Source organism: Filicampus tigris, chromosome 11 (genome assembly GCF_054856515.1).
Source record: "Filicampus tigris isolate MCC_2025a chromosome 11, RoL_Ftig_1.0, whole genome shotgun sequence".
Classification (NCBI taxonomy): domain Eukaryota; kingdom Metazoa; phylum Chordata; class Actinopteri; order Syngnathiformes; family Syngnathidae; genus Filicampus; species Filicampus tigris.
Genome location: NC_141227.1, coordinates 19,650,456 through 19,667,238, shown reverse-complemented (window position 1 = coordinate 19,667,238; position 16,783 = coordinate 19,650,456). Strand labels below are relative to the sequence as shown.

The following is a 16,783-nucleotide window of genomic DNA, read 5'->3' as shown; positions in this document are numbered from 1 at the left end:
CCTTCAGGCCACAACGGCAAGTCAACTTTGTAGGTCAGGCGGTCGCCCTTTAAAGTTAAACTTGGTTTAGTCTTCTTTTGTCATTTTGGCAGGACTGTTTAGCGCTGTTCGTGACATCAAGGTTGTGAAACTTTGTCTCATAATGCAAATTTGTTCCTTTATTTTGTAAAATGATGACCTCTTTTTTGTAATAGTATGACTTCATTCTCCTAGTAATATTATGACTTTTTATAAAATTGCAACCACTTTTTTTGGCGATATTAGGAATGTATCTGCGTGAAGTGACAACTTTTCTTGGACTCATGACTAGTGTAGTAGAATTCAGACTTTTTCCTCTCAACAGTTATACTTTAATTAAGTCTATTCCCTTTAATATCAAGACTTGAAGAATTGTCTTTTCCTAATTTTCCGACTTTATTCGTATCTAATCAAAACTTTTTCCACGCACAATTACAACCTCTTTCCTGAAATATGCTGGCTTTATTTTCCTGAAATGATTTTTCTTGTCATATGAAGAATTTATTCTAGTAAATTTCTGACTTTATAATTATTGTCTTTTTAATGGCAAATCAAGACTTTTTCTTGTAATAAAACATTTCCTTTTCTTGTAAAATGACGTCTTGTTTTATGCTTGTAAAATGACACCGTTTTCTTGTGATATTATGAATTTATTGTCTTAATATCACGGCTTACCAGTGCGTAGAAGAAAAAAAAAAAATCCATGTTTATCCTCATAATTGCACTTTTATTTATTCTTAGTTGTGTTGTTTTCTTCTTCATTTTGTTTCATTTTGACACAAATACTTCTGTCATCTATGCAATGGACCACCTCTAATTTGCAGTTTGGCATTTGCAAATTCACCAAATCACAGATGGAACCTATCCTCCGTTATTTGTGGAAAAAAAAACTCACCTATTTACGATTTTCTGTAATGTGACAACGAGTCCGAAAACTTTTTTTTAGCACAATACTGTACACCGTTTGTATGATATTTATTGTATTGTAAATACGACTCTAAATAAGACGACAAATGCTACTGTCGGCTGTAAATGACATGTTCCGCTCCACCAAACGTCTACGGCATAAGGCAGAAAACTGTCTCTGCCCTCACAAACGACATGAGCCATTAGGTTCATTATTTGATTCAAGTCCAGCCATCTATCAGCACTCCTCTACGAAGGCCTCCGCCTCTCACTCGGCCCTTCATCTGCGCGGTATTCGGGGTCAAAACCACGATACAGCCCCCTCGTTTGCCTTCCTCCTTTAATGGGATGGTTTAGCGTACTGCCGATGGCGGTAAAAAGATAGCCGGGGCTTTTATACCCCCTGAATGGACATATTAGCAGGTAATGTCCTTAAAGAGGATTAGCGGATGGAAAGAAAGCGCCAAAGGAACGGCATGGCATAAAATAGGCAGGTGATAGCAGGATCGTCGGGGGAGCTTATGCTGCTTTGTGCGGCCTCTGGCTATGGACTGGGGATTAGCGACCGTTGTGAATCTATGTTACCTTGACTCATTAAAATACACGAAAGGTGTATCGATATACTGTTACCATCTCGCCAAATCTAAGTAGTAGCCTCATATTTTAATATCGAGCTAAGCAGTAACCAAGTGCATGTGATTACATGAGAAGTGAGGTTGTCAAAGTCCAAAAGTGGTTAATGCATCGCTGATCTCCGCGTGGTTAACTTCTTTCAATTCTGAGGGTCGAGGTCAAGAGTCCCAAACAAACAGAAAAGTCAGTGTGTTTATTTGGTTTAACAGTTAATCTGCTTACTGCCTAAGTAGCTTCCGAAAGAGGTACGGCAACCTTTCATGCTGCAGGAATGGAAAAAACTGTTAAGAGTTGCAAGAGCGACATGAACTAGAACAAGTGTGAATGCTCAAGCCCTGACGCTGGAATAAAATGTTGTAGAGTCCATTCAGAAATGTTGAAGGTGAGACATTCATAAAAGAAAAGGCTGAATTCTCAATTAATTCGGACATGTTATTACCGGTAATGAGGACTTTTTGCAATGTTCAAGTTAGAATGGTTCAAATCGGTTGAGAAGTGTATAATTTATTTCTTCATTCATCTCATTGTTTATTTTTTTTTTTACGGTAGGCCATTTTTGAATAATTGTGTGAATGCTCTTCTGTGTTAAGGGCAGGCAATGAATTTATTTTTTCTCGAAACAAATGAGACAAAATGAAGTGGCGCTCAACTCATTTGCTCCTGGAAAACTGAGCTACAGTTTTTTTTTTCCCCTCTAAAATATCTGTAGAAAAAGAAAAAAAAGAATCAAGTAATCCGTACATTTTCTCCACAGTCACTCACCTAGTAAAGCTGTGAATCCAACGTAAACCGTTATTTAGTTCCACCTCAAAATGTAATGACAAGCATACTTCTCAGTCTATATGATGAGCATTTAAGACTACCCATCTTTGTTTAGCCCCCCTTTAAGCTGTTTTGGGGGATTTGTTCATGCATAGACGACACAGAGTCAGACCGGGTCAGCGCAAAATCTGCTTTAGCCGCAGTTTGTTGGAAAGAAGTCAAGTGGAGGGCAAGCACCTGGCCGACGTGACCTTTACATGGGGACATGAAACAGAGAGGGATGAGAACAAGAGAAAAGGTTTCAACGTTTTCAGAGGCAAGTGAAGTGAAGCATTTAAGCAAAAAGCATCAAAATCCTGTACCGCTTGAACATCAAAACTCCCAATGGTTTTCAAATCCCTCGTGAGTTTGTGTTTATACGAAGTCCTTGCCGAGGTATCCCAGACAGAGTGGGCAGCACGTTGATATAAAAGGAGCCTTGTGTGCCACTTCACGCTCCATGGCCAATTGACTTCTTTTCCCCGTTTATCAAATGCACCCTTTCCCTAATCTGTCATAGCATTCAAACCCACAGGATTATCCTCGTGTTTCTAAAGGTGTTCCTTTACCGATCGTGCAGGTGGTCCCGTAACACCCTGTGCATTTTCAAAGTGCAACCTCTCTATCTTATAAAAACGGTCAGCTGCACTTCCCCCACCCAGAATAAATAAAGTACTATGTCCCGATTAAAATCAGATTAAAAAGGTGGAAAGGGAGTCAATCTGAAATTGGATTTTGGAGAATTTGAGCAGGAAGTTGGAGAGGCTACATTTCGGAATTGTGAATTGAATTGCACTTAAAACCTTCTTTGTAAAACTAGATGAAGACTCCAGCAAGGCCAGAACAGTGGAACAACATCGGCAGGTGTGCTTGCAGTACATGCCGCTACCTGAAGAGGGCGCAACAATGCTTGTAACCATTTTCCAACAACCACTGACTGTTTTTGTTGGGGTCAAATCCAGTTGACTTAAATTCCTACACAAGATTTTTTCCCCCTTTGCATATATCAGAAAAAGAACAAGTTCCAGGAAAAACTTAGAGTGCTCGCCTGCGATATGGGCCAGATGATGGCCGCAACTCCTAAGAATCCTTCCAGGACTACATAAACTTCTAGTTTGTAGTTTTGGATTTGAAATGCATCTTATTTTTTGAAAGCAGTCCTGGGAATCTCTCTGACACACTTTTTGCTCAAGAATGAAGTTACTCGATCTGTTCAGATATCAATCCAAGAATCCACTTTCTGATCGAATCTATTTGGGGAAAAAAAATATTGTATCGTATGTATTGTTGCCCGGTCAAAATGGAGGCACGCTTGCACTTGCTCACATCATTCCACCGTTTTGACTTGGGGATGCTGAGGTTAATCTGTTGGTCCATCCGGATGCCTCCGGGGGGCCACCTTATTAGAGGAAATAAGACGTCGTGAGGCCGCTCGGCTCTGCACGCATTCCTTTGTGACCATCGGTGAGAGGAGCAAAAGCATTCGGCACACGCCCGGACGGAACACAGCATGGACAAAAAGACCCTTGTGCGGGAACACGTGTTCTAGTGCGCAGGAAAATTTTGAAAGTTTGATCTCGAAACAGAACGTGACCACCGTCGACGACTGACGTTGTGACGTATTTGGATCAAGATAGTTCAAGAAGAACCTGAAGACTTGAAACGATTGTCCGGACCCTCTTGTTGCAGGGCAGAGAGGGTGAAAAGATGGGGACTTGTTGAAAACGACTAATAACAGGTTGTTCAGGTCATTTTTGGGGAGCTTGCCAAGGAGTTGACTGTACGTTTAGATGAAAGGGTTTAATTGGAAATGATAAGCTGCTGACAGAGGACGTCCGTCAGGCTGCAAGCCCCGCCTGTCTGTTCGCCAGTACCGCAACAATATCCACGGGGAGATTGGCAGATAGAAGCCGCTGTCAGCGCTCTCCATCCAGCTCAGCGAAATTTTAGTCTTTGGCCTCGCTTCGAATGTGCGCCGGCATATCCAGTACAAACAATCAAACAAACAAGCATTCCTCAAGGTGACGATGAACATCCAAAAAAGCGGAAGTACACTGGAATAATCCAAGCGCTTCAAGTATATCAGGAACATCAAGGGCACTTGAATATTTTTCATTCTTGGAGCCAGAAAATGGAGGATGATACGACACGGATGATACACAATGGGTCTTCAGTGTTTGATAAGCCCATCCACTAGTGTTGACATGAGTAGCAATTAAGTTATCACTCTTGTTTATATATGGCTGGATTCATATATGGCAAAAAGTGACTTGTTGTTGCCATTTCTGGTTCTGGGTGAGGCCCCAGGTATAAATGTGGACATTTTCCTCACACTCCAAGACCTAAAAGTGTTTTTTTGTTATTTAGTCTTACATTTTTCTTTTCAACTTGAAACGTGCAACTTATCGAAATGGCTCATTAAAAATCACCCGAGGAAAATGCCTTTTTTTTTTTTCGCCGCTCGAAGCTCCAACTGGGTGTGTACAACGCAAGAAAAAATGCAACTTTGTGACATTTCCTGTTTGGTGGTGCTCCTGGTGTATGTGGAAAGTATTATTATTATTATTATTATTTTTAAAAAATTTTTAAGAACGTCAAAAATTTTGCGACAACTGCGGCCCTGTCAAAATGGCCGCAATTTGAAGAATTGTTTTTGTTTTTGGATCCAACTGGGGTCGATGGTATGGCTCTGAAAGGTTCCCTGCACTTCTTATACACCGAATATATTTCAAAAATAGGTTCATTTATTTATTTTTACTATTAAAATGACTATTACCTAGTACAGGGCTAGAGCCAATGAACTATTTTCATAATCCCTCACTTCTGGAATTAAAATGACTTCTTACTGCAAGGTTGCTGTATTAAGATGCCAATTGACAATTGGATTCAAAATGAATTTGAAAACCATCTCCTCAATCACTGTCACTTGTGGCGGTTCCAGAAAAGAAAAAAAACAAGCGTTTATTCTTAGATCAGTCGAGTATCTGGAGCATGGGTATTGGTGATGAAATGATAAGTAGTCGAAAATGGATGAATGGATGAAAATATATGCGCACCACCGTCCCACTAATAATGCAATCATAACCTTTCTCATTGAAAACTGTCCTAAAAGAGCCCTAGCCTAACCTATCTCCACAAAGACAGATGTCAAGAGATTCCAGCTTTTAAATGGGAGGCACTCACCATCAGAGAGCCACCATTTAATTATGACACACAGGAAATTATCCCGGGAATGGGTCCAGCGTTGATAAGAAAGTCAAAGCCCTCTGGATGACAGCTCTGGAAACCTGAGAACTTATCACCAAAGTGAGGGTCGGAGGCCCGTGACAGGGCGCCGGACAATCTGATTGGACTGTCATCCCCGGGTCATAATTAATATATTTATCAAATTAATAACTGAAAGGAAAATCTCAGTACCATCGGCGCTATTGTAAAAAGAGGTTTGGCTAAGCCCCCGAGGTGAACAGTGGCCAAATTCATGCGGCGGCCGCTTTCCCTTGTGGCTAATAATGCTGCTGTCAGTATAATACACTCAAAGGCGGCGGGGGTGCCTCTCTCGGAGGCCATGACAGATAAATTGCCTCCCCTCCCGGACGGACCGAAACACAATTTAAAGGAAGAAAAGAAATATGTAGCAGTGCGCTGACAACCGCAGCCTCAGCCTTTGCAAATGAATGCCGGCTATTGTTTGAACATCAACAACGTTGACGTCACAACGTACACCTCAATCTTTCAAAGGTTTGCGTTGAAGTCATTTATGGCTACTACGTTAACGTTCCATTTTTTAAAAACTTCTCCTTACACTTGTGACCTTTTGTTCAGATTCTCAGTGGTCTGCATTTCACTTCTGACCCGAGGCCCGCCGTCCTTTCCTCGCCTCTGCAGGTGGAAGGCCGCTGTGGGGATACTTTTATCAGGCATTCCACGAGCACAAAACAGGAAGGAGGAGAAGCCGAATTATAAAGGTAACACAATCATCCGCTAAAGTAGTCACAGGAGTATCGCTTTCTTTAAGCCGCGCTGAGCACGGCGCAAGATTAAGATGCGGATTACCGAACTTTTACCTCGTGTCGCACAGAGGATGCCATCTGGTTTGTTTTGTTTTTCCTAAAGTGTTGCAAACAGTAGAACCCCTCGCCATCCCGCCGCCTGCTATCATCGCCAAAGTCGTGCGCTTGAACATGAAAGGATAGAAAATAAACTAAGACAAATGTTTTTGGAGTTGGCTCAGGGTCACCTCCCCCTGATGCACAATCTTTTTGAAAATGGGACTATTGAGAGGGCGCTTCCTCCTTTCCTGGAATCCAACCCTGTGGGCCAGACATCACCTTTGACTCTTGTACTTGACCCCCCTACCCTGGACTTTGCGGAGGTCGAGACATGTTCAGACTGTGTTGTGCATCTCCGCTTGGCTGCTTTCAAACAGTTCTGACTGGATCACTGACTGATGACACGACAACAAATAGAAGGGGTTCAGGATTTATGACAGACTTCCGGTACTATGGCGACGATGTAACCCAAATTTGAACCTAATTTGGATTGCACCAAAGTCTTATCACTGAACTATGATGATAAGCAAATATTTACTTTTTGCGAAGAGGCTTATTTTAGACACAACAGTGACTTTGATGCTAATAATTTTTACTTTAGTGACGCCGCAAACATTTGAACAGTCTTTTTCTTTTATAAAATACCAACAGCAAGAATTAAACTGTGCTTTCGATTGCAAAATGATGAATTTACAATGAACACGAGGACAATTTTACTTTTATTTGCGCTGTATTTAGTTGTAGTCGTAGTAGTAGTATTTAGCAGTGTGTGTTCATGCCTGTGTGCGTGCGCTTGTGCCTATGTGTGTGTACATCGCGTCATCGCTTCTACTTCAAAATTTAAATAATCTCCGTCATGTTTTCTCTCTTTTGTGACACTCTTTGTAGCAGAGCTATACGTGAGGAACACTTTGATCAATCTCAAGCTGCTTGTAACGGTTGCATGTACAGAATTCCGTCATGTTTGCAAGTGTCAAGCATTGTTTTGATACATGGTGATCTGATCTCATCCAAAGACACCCAGTGCTGCCATCTGCTGGACATAGTGAAAAGTTTTCTTAATTTTCCCGGCCTAATGATCAAAACACAGGTTGCCTAGACTGCAATTGACGCTGACGGCGCTTCTCCTTACCGTTGACGGCAATTCACGTCAACGGCGCTCAAAGAGTTAAGCAGTATCATCCACATGTTTAGATATCATTGTTTCATGAAACACGAAACGTCGAATTGATAAAGCCACAGATTTGTTTACATTGTTGTTGTTGTATTTACGCCATTTTGTGAAGTTGTCGTAGTAAACGCTTAAGAGACTATTAGGCAAAGCTTTTAGTAAGTTAATAACCCAAACCTGAAGTAGACAAGTAAACTATCTTTCATTTAATTCATGGTTCATTTGCTTTTATTTTAGCGCAAGCCTAAGCTATAAGACCAACACATTTACGTATAATAAATCTGATATTGTTTATTGTAATACAGAACAAGTGCTTGTGTTTGTTAAAAAAAATACATGCAAAAAATGATCGCATACTGAATCGCAATTGCAATATTGAATTAAAAAAAAAGAAAAAAAAAAAAGAACGCAATTAGATTATTTTTCCAAATCGTTCAGCCTTGGCCTGCATCATGTGTCAGGTGACAATGACTTTTTGTTTTCCACTCCACTCATTCTCCCGGCGACCCTGCACCAACTGCTGCTGTGTAAGTGAGTGGGCAGCACAGGTGCACATTGGCGCAAAGTTACACAGACCGCGCTCCCCCCGCCGCCCACCGCCTTCCCGTCCCTCCAACCCATCTCATCACGTGTGTGCTTTGTGTCCTCCCTCTTGAGGTCCCTCTTCCACTGTTGCAAAGTCTGTTTGTGTTTCAAGATCTTTCTGGATCTTGCCCCGATGCACCTGCCCGCCCGAGCTGCAAACAAGCCTTCTGCTTTCCACTTTGCAGGTGGAAACGCGGTTGAGGAGATAGAGTTGAGGGTAAGTAGGGGCGAGGCCACCCCTCCCTCACGTTTCCCTCTCATTTCCCCTCACCTATAGCCCCCCGAACCCCCCCCCCCCCCCCCCCCGCGCCATCCCACCACCCCTATACCGACTCTCTCCCAAAGCGTTTTGCCTCTGTGAGCACACACAAGGTGTCCATTCATGCCACATGGCCCTCCAACCGTGCCGCTCCATCCACCGCCTCCCTCCGCCGTCTCCAGCTGAGGCAATTCAACTCGGGCCAGGAGCAGGGACCTTTAATCTAACAGAATGTAGCAGGCACCTGAACTACTTAACCGCTGTGCTTGTTCAAGGGGGGTGGGTACCGAGGCTAAGGTAACTGACGGCGTAACAAAAAGCCCCGAACTTTATCCCCGGCCAGGATGAGTACATTTCCTTTCTGTTGTTCCCCACAAAGGCCAGCAGGCATAAATGGGCCGCTATCTGTGTCACCGGGAAGTGGAGAGCAATTTGTTTCTATTAAACAGGAGCGTCCTCATCTTCCCCGACTGACCCCCCAACTCTGCGCCCGCATTGCTTCAGAGGGCCTTTGTGCTGCCACTCAGTGGGTTCAGCTTGAGCTGGTCTGCTGGTTTTGACCAAAGGCATGCTAAGATCAGTCATTTATCAGGCACATTTAGCTATATTGACAAGTCAAGATTGGATAAGAGCAGATTTTTTTTTTTAATTCAAAAAAATATGGCTGCATCTACTCATATATAAAGCATACACTGCTACAATATAGCACCCTATGGCTTTCTTTTCTGAGGAGGCTGGATTTTTTTGAAGTCCAGCAGAGGGCAGAAATACAGCATTGATCCTCCTTTCTATTTCAAGATCACAGGTTCCAATACCAAGTAGACCCATTCAACCTGCTTGACACGGTCTTTTTATTTATTTATTTTCAATTAAAAACCCAGCTAGAACAATATATTTAAAATATATTTTTTTCATAGTCCCACCCATTTTATAGTGTGTGTGTGTGTGTGTGTGTGTGTGTGTGTGTATATATATATATATATATATATATATATATATATATATATATATATATATATATCAAGTTCCCACTAAATACTGTATAAATATTAGTCAAAATTCTTTTTTTTAATGTCTTTCCATGTAACATTGGGAAAAATATTAAGACTGTAGTATAAATTTGTATAGATTATTGATTGAGTTATTAAAATTTAATTATTTACAAATTTTAATGCCATGCTGAAAAGCAATTTGGGGGTATTACAAGTACTGTAGTATAATGAAAGAAATATCTAAAAAAAAAAAAAAAACCCTCCTCTCCTTGACTCCATTACTAAATTAGTATTTGGACACGTATGGTTCAATTCATTTACCTAATGAGCACTCCTAAATGGTTAAAGGCAAGGCAACCCTTCCTTTTCCTCTTCATCAGTCCTTCCATTTCTTCACATTTTTCTCTCTTATCCCATTTTTTATTTCAGTTGCCCCCTCCCTTCCTTTGTATTGATGTCCTGGGACCCCATCTGGGTCCTTCGGAGGCGTGAAATGCACAGTAATTATTAGTAATCATCACACACCATCAGAAACGGATCCTAGTGCTGTAATTACATGATAAATGTCTGCCTAACACATGCCCTCTATTTAGCAGCCCCCTGGAGACAGCGGATAATAGACAGCTAACAGGGATCCACAGAAAAGGCCTTTCAGCGCTCGCCGGGCCCCATTGTCTACACGCCAATACACACTCACACGCCGTTTGGCAACAACAGAGACCCCAATCAATCCCCTCTGCTGCCCCACCCTCGTTCCCTCACTAGTCTGCTGACCCTTTCCTCTACACACACTCACTACTAAGCAGACGGCAAGTCAATCATTGGCGCTACACTGCAGTGCTAATGGCCGGCGAGCCATTTCACAGCAGAAAAGGGGGAAATTGTTCGGCTATTATCAGGTTAGGGTAACTTGAAAAAAAATGCTGTGCCTTGTGATATGATAATTGATGCAATTATTACAACAATTACTATCAGGGATTTTTTTTTTTTTTTTTTTTCCCCACCACGCCGTTCTCATCCCAATTGAGTCACGGTACGTACACTGTGCTCAAAGGACATGCTTTGTCGGCTTGTCGGAACGCCAAGATCGCTCAATTGTTCTGGTGCACTTATTTTAACATTATGTTGGGTCATTTTTGCAAGGAACATATGGCAATTGAAATGAGGACAAGCGCTATAGAAAATGGCTGGATGGTATAAGAGGGGGAGAGTAACAGAAGTTATCTATGTCCAGCAAAATACAAAACATACAAAACATTTAATTCTGAGTGCTTTTGTAATCACGTGAAAATTGGGACATCACACACACACCATTCAGCACGTGTCGGATGATAAGATATATATGCAAAGAATCTTGGTGAAAAGAGGAATCATGTTGGTGAACAACACGCGAGATTTGCCTGAAGTTTGCCTGGCAGGCTGGAAACAACAGTGGACATTTTTATACATTAGCCAGACGCGGCCTCCAGGCTGGTGGCAGTTAAACAAATTCCGTGTTGACTTTATTGCGCCTTGTCAAAATATTAACAGCAAGTGCCTTGGATTTGGTTATGGTTGCTGTTTGATTCCTGCTCCTACAATAATACGGTACTATGCCTCATAAAATGATTGACTAATCCTTTGGCGGTGGTCATTTTACACGTTACTTCAAGTGACAGTGGCTATTGCTAAGGTGTTTTGAATTGGACAATAATGCTTTTTACACCATTGGTTTCAGATACAGGACAGGTCCCAGCATAAAATGTTCATTGGAAAGAAAATACAATAGAACCTCAATTTAATAGGCTCGGATGTAGGACAAAATGATTGTTTGGTACTTTTTTGTGGCCTTTTTTCAAAATCCAATGGCCGATACGAGATCAATTTTTGCGTCAGAGCCAATGTGGCACTCTTTCCTCTTGTTAGATAATCAAGATTTTTGTGAATATTAATGTTGGAGTTGTTGGGTGCTATAGGGTCACCAGGGCGCAAGCCCAATGATCAATTCACAAAAACAACTCATTGCGTGTTTGTTTTATCTTTCAAGAAGGCATCCAATATGTTAATAATAATTATATTAAAGACTCACACAAATCGATTGAATTTTCTCGTCAGTTTTCTTTACCAACTCTGAAGTTCAGGAATCATACAATAAGCAGATCTGGGCAGCTTTTCCATCCTCTCACCCGAGACGGGCGAGGGCAGAAAAGGGGCGTGGTCTAACATTTATACTGTCTTCAAAAACTAAACATAATGTGGGTTGGTCTCCTCCCTGACTCTCCCTGCCTATGCCTCAGATCAGGGCACGCTACAATTACGCCACACAGCTTCCGCAGAACAAGGTAACGGAAGTAGTTTTCCCACACTTCTGCAGCACTTCTCAAACATAATCTGCGTTCAAGAGTGGCGGTATATTTGTATTTGTGTATTAGCTATTTTCACCACTTTAAATTGGCTAAAATTGCATAAAATATTATAGAAGTAGGGAAGGACCATTAGTTTCGAATTGTGAAAAAAAATGAATTTGACTATATTTGTCCATACGAGGTTTCCAGCGGACAGCGATGATATGCAAGTTATGACGTGGGTATTCACTTTCTGCTACAACTTTGATGAGGATGAATCTTTTCAAGCATGTCCATGGATGCAAATCGTATTTCATGTGAAATTTAAGCAAAATTACAGCCAATTAGGCAACATTTTAGAATGCAAAATCAGGTGACATCAAAGCACAAAAAGTGATTTTCGTAACTATCAAAGTACGTTTCGGAAACTGTCATAGTATATTAATTATCAATCAGTCAATTGTCCGAAATATCCATATGTGAAAAACTAGAGCCAATTCAAAGAAACAAATGTGATTTCCGGACTCGGCAGCCCCAAAATACCCAGAAACCATTCAAATCTTTGGCACTCGAAAAAAAGCCTTAAAAAATATATCGGTCTATCTGTAATTATTTATACTGTTACAAGCAAACTGTTGCCCGGAGTCAGCAGTAGGCCAAGACCACACACCCGACCGAGCGAGCGCATTACAAGCGCAAGCTCATCCTGTGCACACGCGTGAAAGCAGCCAAGGGATGAAAAGCTTTGCGACCTCAAACAGGGTCTTGACAATAACACACATATCAACTATCCCCTAATTGATACAGCTAGGCGGCCGCTCAGCCACTCATTTAATGAATCGCTAATAGCCCCCCCAGCAATGAGCGACGTGACTGACAGGGGCCAAGCATTCCGCCCACCGGAGGCTGCCCGGGGGACTGCGGTTGGATGCGGATGCTTCTGATGAATGCGGGGCGGGATGCCTCCTGATTGTTCCGTCTTGTATGAAGGAGGCCTCTTCTTTCCACATGGAGGCCACGCTCCTTCCTTTCGCTTGGCGTCTGGCGGCCAAGTGACTCAGAGTCACTGATAATGAAGACTTGATCAAAGAGGAGTAGCATTCCAGTGGGCCTGGCGGGGCAACCAGACAGAAAGACACCGGGACGATATTAGATGGATAATAAAGGGAGTCACTCTAGCTTGCATAGTAATACCGGCATTAAGATTTTTTTTTTTTTTTTTTTGTGCAAAGCATATTTTTGCTGCTGAAAGAAAAACATTGACCTGCAAGTCAGGTCGCAGGATGTAAAGAAAGAAAGCGTCAGATGTGTTGAATAGTTTGTTGAACAATATGATTAGCATGCCGCACGGAAGGCTGCGTCCCTTCGAGTACTTTTGTATTCGTTCTTGTTTTAGACTTCTAATTGAGGTGTGGCCTTTATTTGTGGAAGAGGACGACACAGCATTTAGCAAAGACGGTATACAAACGCATCGGTCGAATTTGACATGCACATAGAGTAAGCGACTCATTCAGCTGCTGCACTTGCCGCAAGCCGCCACGCTATTTATCTTAATGCATATAACGGCCAGCCCCTCAACTGACCCGTAATTTGTAACTAATAACTGCTGTGGGCGGAGTGATTATAGCTTTTTATTTGTGCCGGCAGCTTTTTACTACTGCTACCCCAGCTAAAGGGCCCTTGCCGTAATTGTTAGCTATTATGAATACAGTATGTTAAAAGTATGACAGAGGGAGTTTGGGGGGCGGGGGGAAGCTATAGCGATGATTGAGCAATTAAACTTTGGCAACTTAATTACCTCTCCGCAACAATACGACGATGAGGCGTTAAGCCTGCTCAACGGAATCAGACGTGTGAGTTGAACGTGAAAAATAAGGATTTGTTTTATTTTTAAACCCATCTTTGACCATGTTTTTACCTTGCAGCACACTGAGATCCTGTGATGAAAGGTGCACTGCAAATTAAATGGACTATTTTCATTCTTCTTGGTTCTTCTCATTATTATTATTTATGATGTCATCACTTTAATCCCGCTTAAATGCCGCAGAGCTCTCACGAAATGTGAGAGGTTCTGCAACCGGTTTTGATGAGTTATAACTAGTATGACTAATTGTGAGAATGTCGCAGCTGTAACAGCCAATCACAAACGCCGTGTTGTATAACATGACCTTTTAGCCCAAAAATCCAAACAAAGCGAGATCCAGCCAGGTTTGAAAGGAAGCCTAAGTAATACTGTATATGTCTTTTATTTTCTAATAATAGTTAACTGCAGGTAAATTTCATTATTTTTTACTCGGGATGCAACGATTTATCGAAAAATCTTTTGGTTATGAAATGAGATTAATTTTGTTGAAAAAAAGATTTAATAAAAAATTGAATCAAAATAGGGAACTGAAAATCAAATCGAATAGGGGCTTGAGTGAATCGTTACAGCCCTGTTTTTTACGTAACTGTGGTTAAAAAGTGAAGCATGGAGAGTCTCTGTCACTGAAATGCACGAGTGCAGCCAATGAATTTGGCGATCACTGCCAACAGCCTCTCAAATATCCACTCTCTCTCCTTTATTCCTTGCCCGTTTGGTCTCTTTGTATAACTACAATCTATTTCTTACTCGACAATCGTGCCAATGTTGTTTGTAGTTCAATAAAAAAAAAAATATATACAATAACGTTGTTTCCTGATAAGAACTTCCATCTCCTTACATATTCATATTACAATGAGTGAGGACCACGGAAAGTATTCACTCTTTAATGTGAGAGTCGCTCAGGACTTTATTAGTTCGAAGAGTTCTTCGGTTAGCAAGATCTGACAAGGGGTTGCAGTTTTTCCCGTGAGTTGGTATCGGTGCGAGGCTCAATCGCCAGGTTGCTGGTGTTTGTCGGCGGTTGTAATTTGTTCCGGATTGTTTCGTTGAGTCACGTTTCGCCGCGTCGCTTGGTGTGCGTCAGGCATTCGGATTCATAACTGACGGAAGTCAATTGAGATTTGGGTTTGAATGAGCACACGCGTTATGATGTTTAAGCATACAAAAAGACTCTAAAACTTCACATTTTGACTTGCAGACAATACCGCAAAATCAGTCCCCGAAAGCGGGGGCCTCTAAATGTCGAAAATAAAAGAGGCAAACAGATGTTGTACGGAGTAAAACAAAAACAACCGAATAAAAAAGCCAGCCTCCATTCGTCAGCCCGAGTAGGAATCACACTATGCAAGCGCCTCATTAAGTGGCATTAAAACTGTGAAGGCCCATAATTAGCGAATAAATCCCCTCCCGTCTGAATGAATTCATCTGCGTTCCATAATTCTTCGCCACACAGACGAGCGCTGGCACTGAATGAGTCTTTTGTGCGCCACTGTGGGAAAGCTTTTGTGAAATTACACCGCTGCATAATGACGCTAATCATAGATTAGCATTTCAAGATGGGGCAGCATATCGCCGTGTGTTTCGCGTGGGTACGAGTGTGTACGGGTGATTTAAGCAGTCTCGTTAAGCAGTACAGTTTCCCATTCTCTCGGCGTCGTTGGCGCAATTTCACACATTCGTTTGCTGGCGCGCTCCTCCGATGTGCCGTACAGTGTTCGTATCATGTGTCCAAACAATACACGCGGGGCATTGTCAAGCCTAATAGAAGGCATATGACGGTGATATGACATTCAAGTTGCTATTCATTGCCGGCGAGTAGCAGGTGTGTGTTTCATTACGCAGCAAGACAAACAAAGTCCAGTGTGGTCTTCTTAACACGGGGGGCTTGACCCACTGATGAAAGCAGACAAAGAGAGCGATCGAGAGGCAGCGCCCACTCGCCGTCCAATTAGCACCCAGCGCCAACCTTTGCCAATTAGGACCTGTTTGTTTGATGTGACAATTAACATCGGGATGCTCGCTCATTAATCGTGCTTTTAAGGCAGGAGTTTGTTTATAATCGGACCTCTGCCTTTATAGAATGTGTCCCTATGACAGAACTGTTGCTTCTGAATCGTTGATCAATTCTCTCAGGAAAATCGATACAAAGTGTTGATGATTTTGTTGATTGCTACTGCACGAGCCGGCGTCCGCAGTGACGCACTAGCAAAAAAGGTGTTCTCCATAAACGTACTGCAATGCTGCTGTGATGCAAGATAGGGCTGAACAATTAATCAAATTCAAATCAACATCGCAATGTAGTAGAATGCTATTTTCAAATCGAAAAGCCTGCAATTGGAAAAAAAAAATGCTTCATTTTGTTCAGTAGGCTTTATATGTGTTATGTAATATTTACTTATATTACATATTGTTTTTTATGTACTATTTTTTTTTATAGTGTCTGGATATGTTCAGTGCTTAAGAGGGACAGCCGCATGTTTATGTTCATATCATCGTTGCATGAAATGTGCGAAGTGATAAAGCCACAGATTTGTTTGCATTACACTGGTCTACAAATTTTTAATAGTTTTTAAAATCATAGGTGCAAGTAAACTTTTCTAGATTCTTTTTTTTGTGCTGATTCAGAATCTGTTTGCTATAGAAGTTTGCAGTCGGAATCGCTGACGGAAGCCCGTTTAAATCAGAGGCGGACCGGACCGGGTACTGTTTTCATTGTAATATAGATGAATTTATTGCTAGTTTTTTTTTAAAATATATGGGAAGAAGACCTTGACTCAAGAGAATTTTGTAGGAAATTCCTCATCAATAAAATGAAAACTGAGCCTTACGTGCATGATACATTTTTTTGTAGGCTTAAAACAATTTATTCATTACATTTTAGTTGTGTAACAAAAAATGATTTGAAATAGAACATCAGTTTTGAGATACATCACGCATCGTCCTTTATGATATACTGTAGATAGATGGATGTTGTTGCTGATGATTTGTTGTTTCTTTTAATTTAACTAACTTGAATCGTTTAGTCTTTAGAGAACTTTTCAATGTTGTTGCATTTTAACAAACATGGCAAAAGCTACGGCCGTACCATGTTGAATCGAATCATTTCATTTAAAAAATGTTCCATTCTTGAATTGTATTGAAACGTATCGAGTCGTCTTTTGTGGAGTTGATGCACACCCCT

General features: G+C 41.5%; 1 long non-coding RNA gene across 1 annotated transcript in view; it reads left to right on the top strand.

Annotated features, from left to right (window-relative positions):
• LOC147140054 (uncharacterized) overlaps positions 1-16,783 on the top strand; it is a 73,047-nt gene that overhangs the window by 2,362 nt on the left and 53,902 nt on the right. The window contains exon 2 of the long non-coding RNA XR_015088738.1: positions 6,181-6,323. This is a non-coding gene — a long non-coding RNA (uncharacterized LOC147140054). The remainder of the gene's footprint in view (positions 1-6,180; positions 6,324-16,783) is intronic.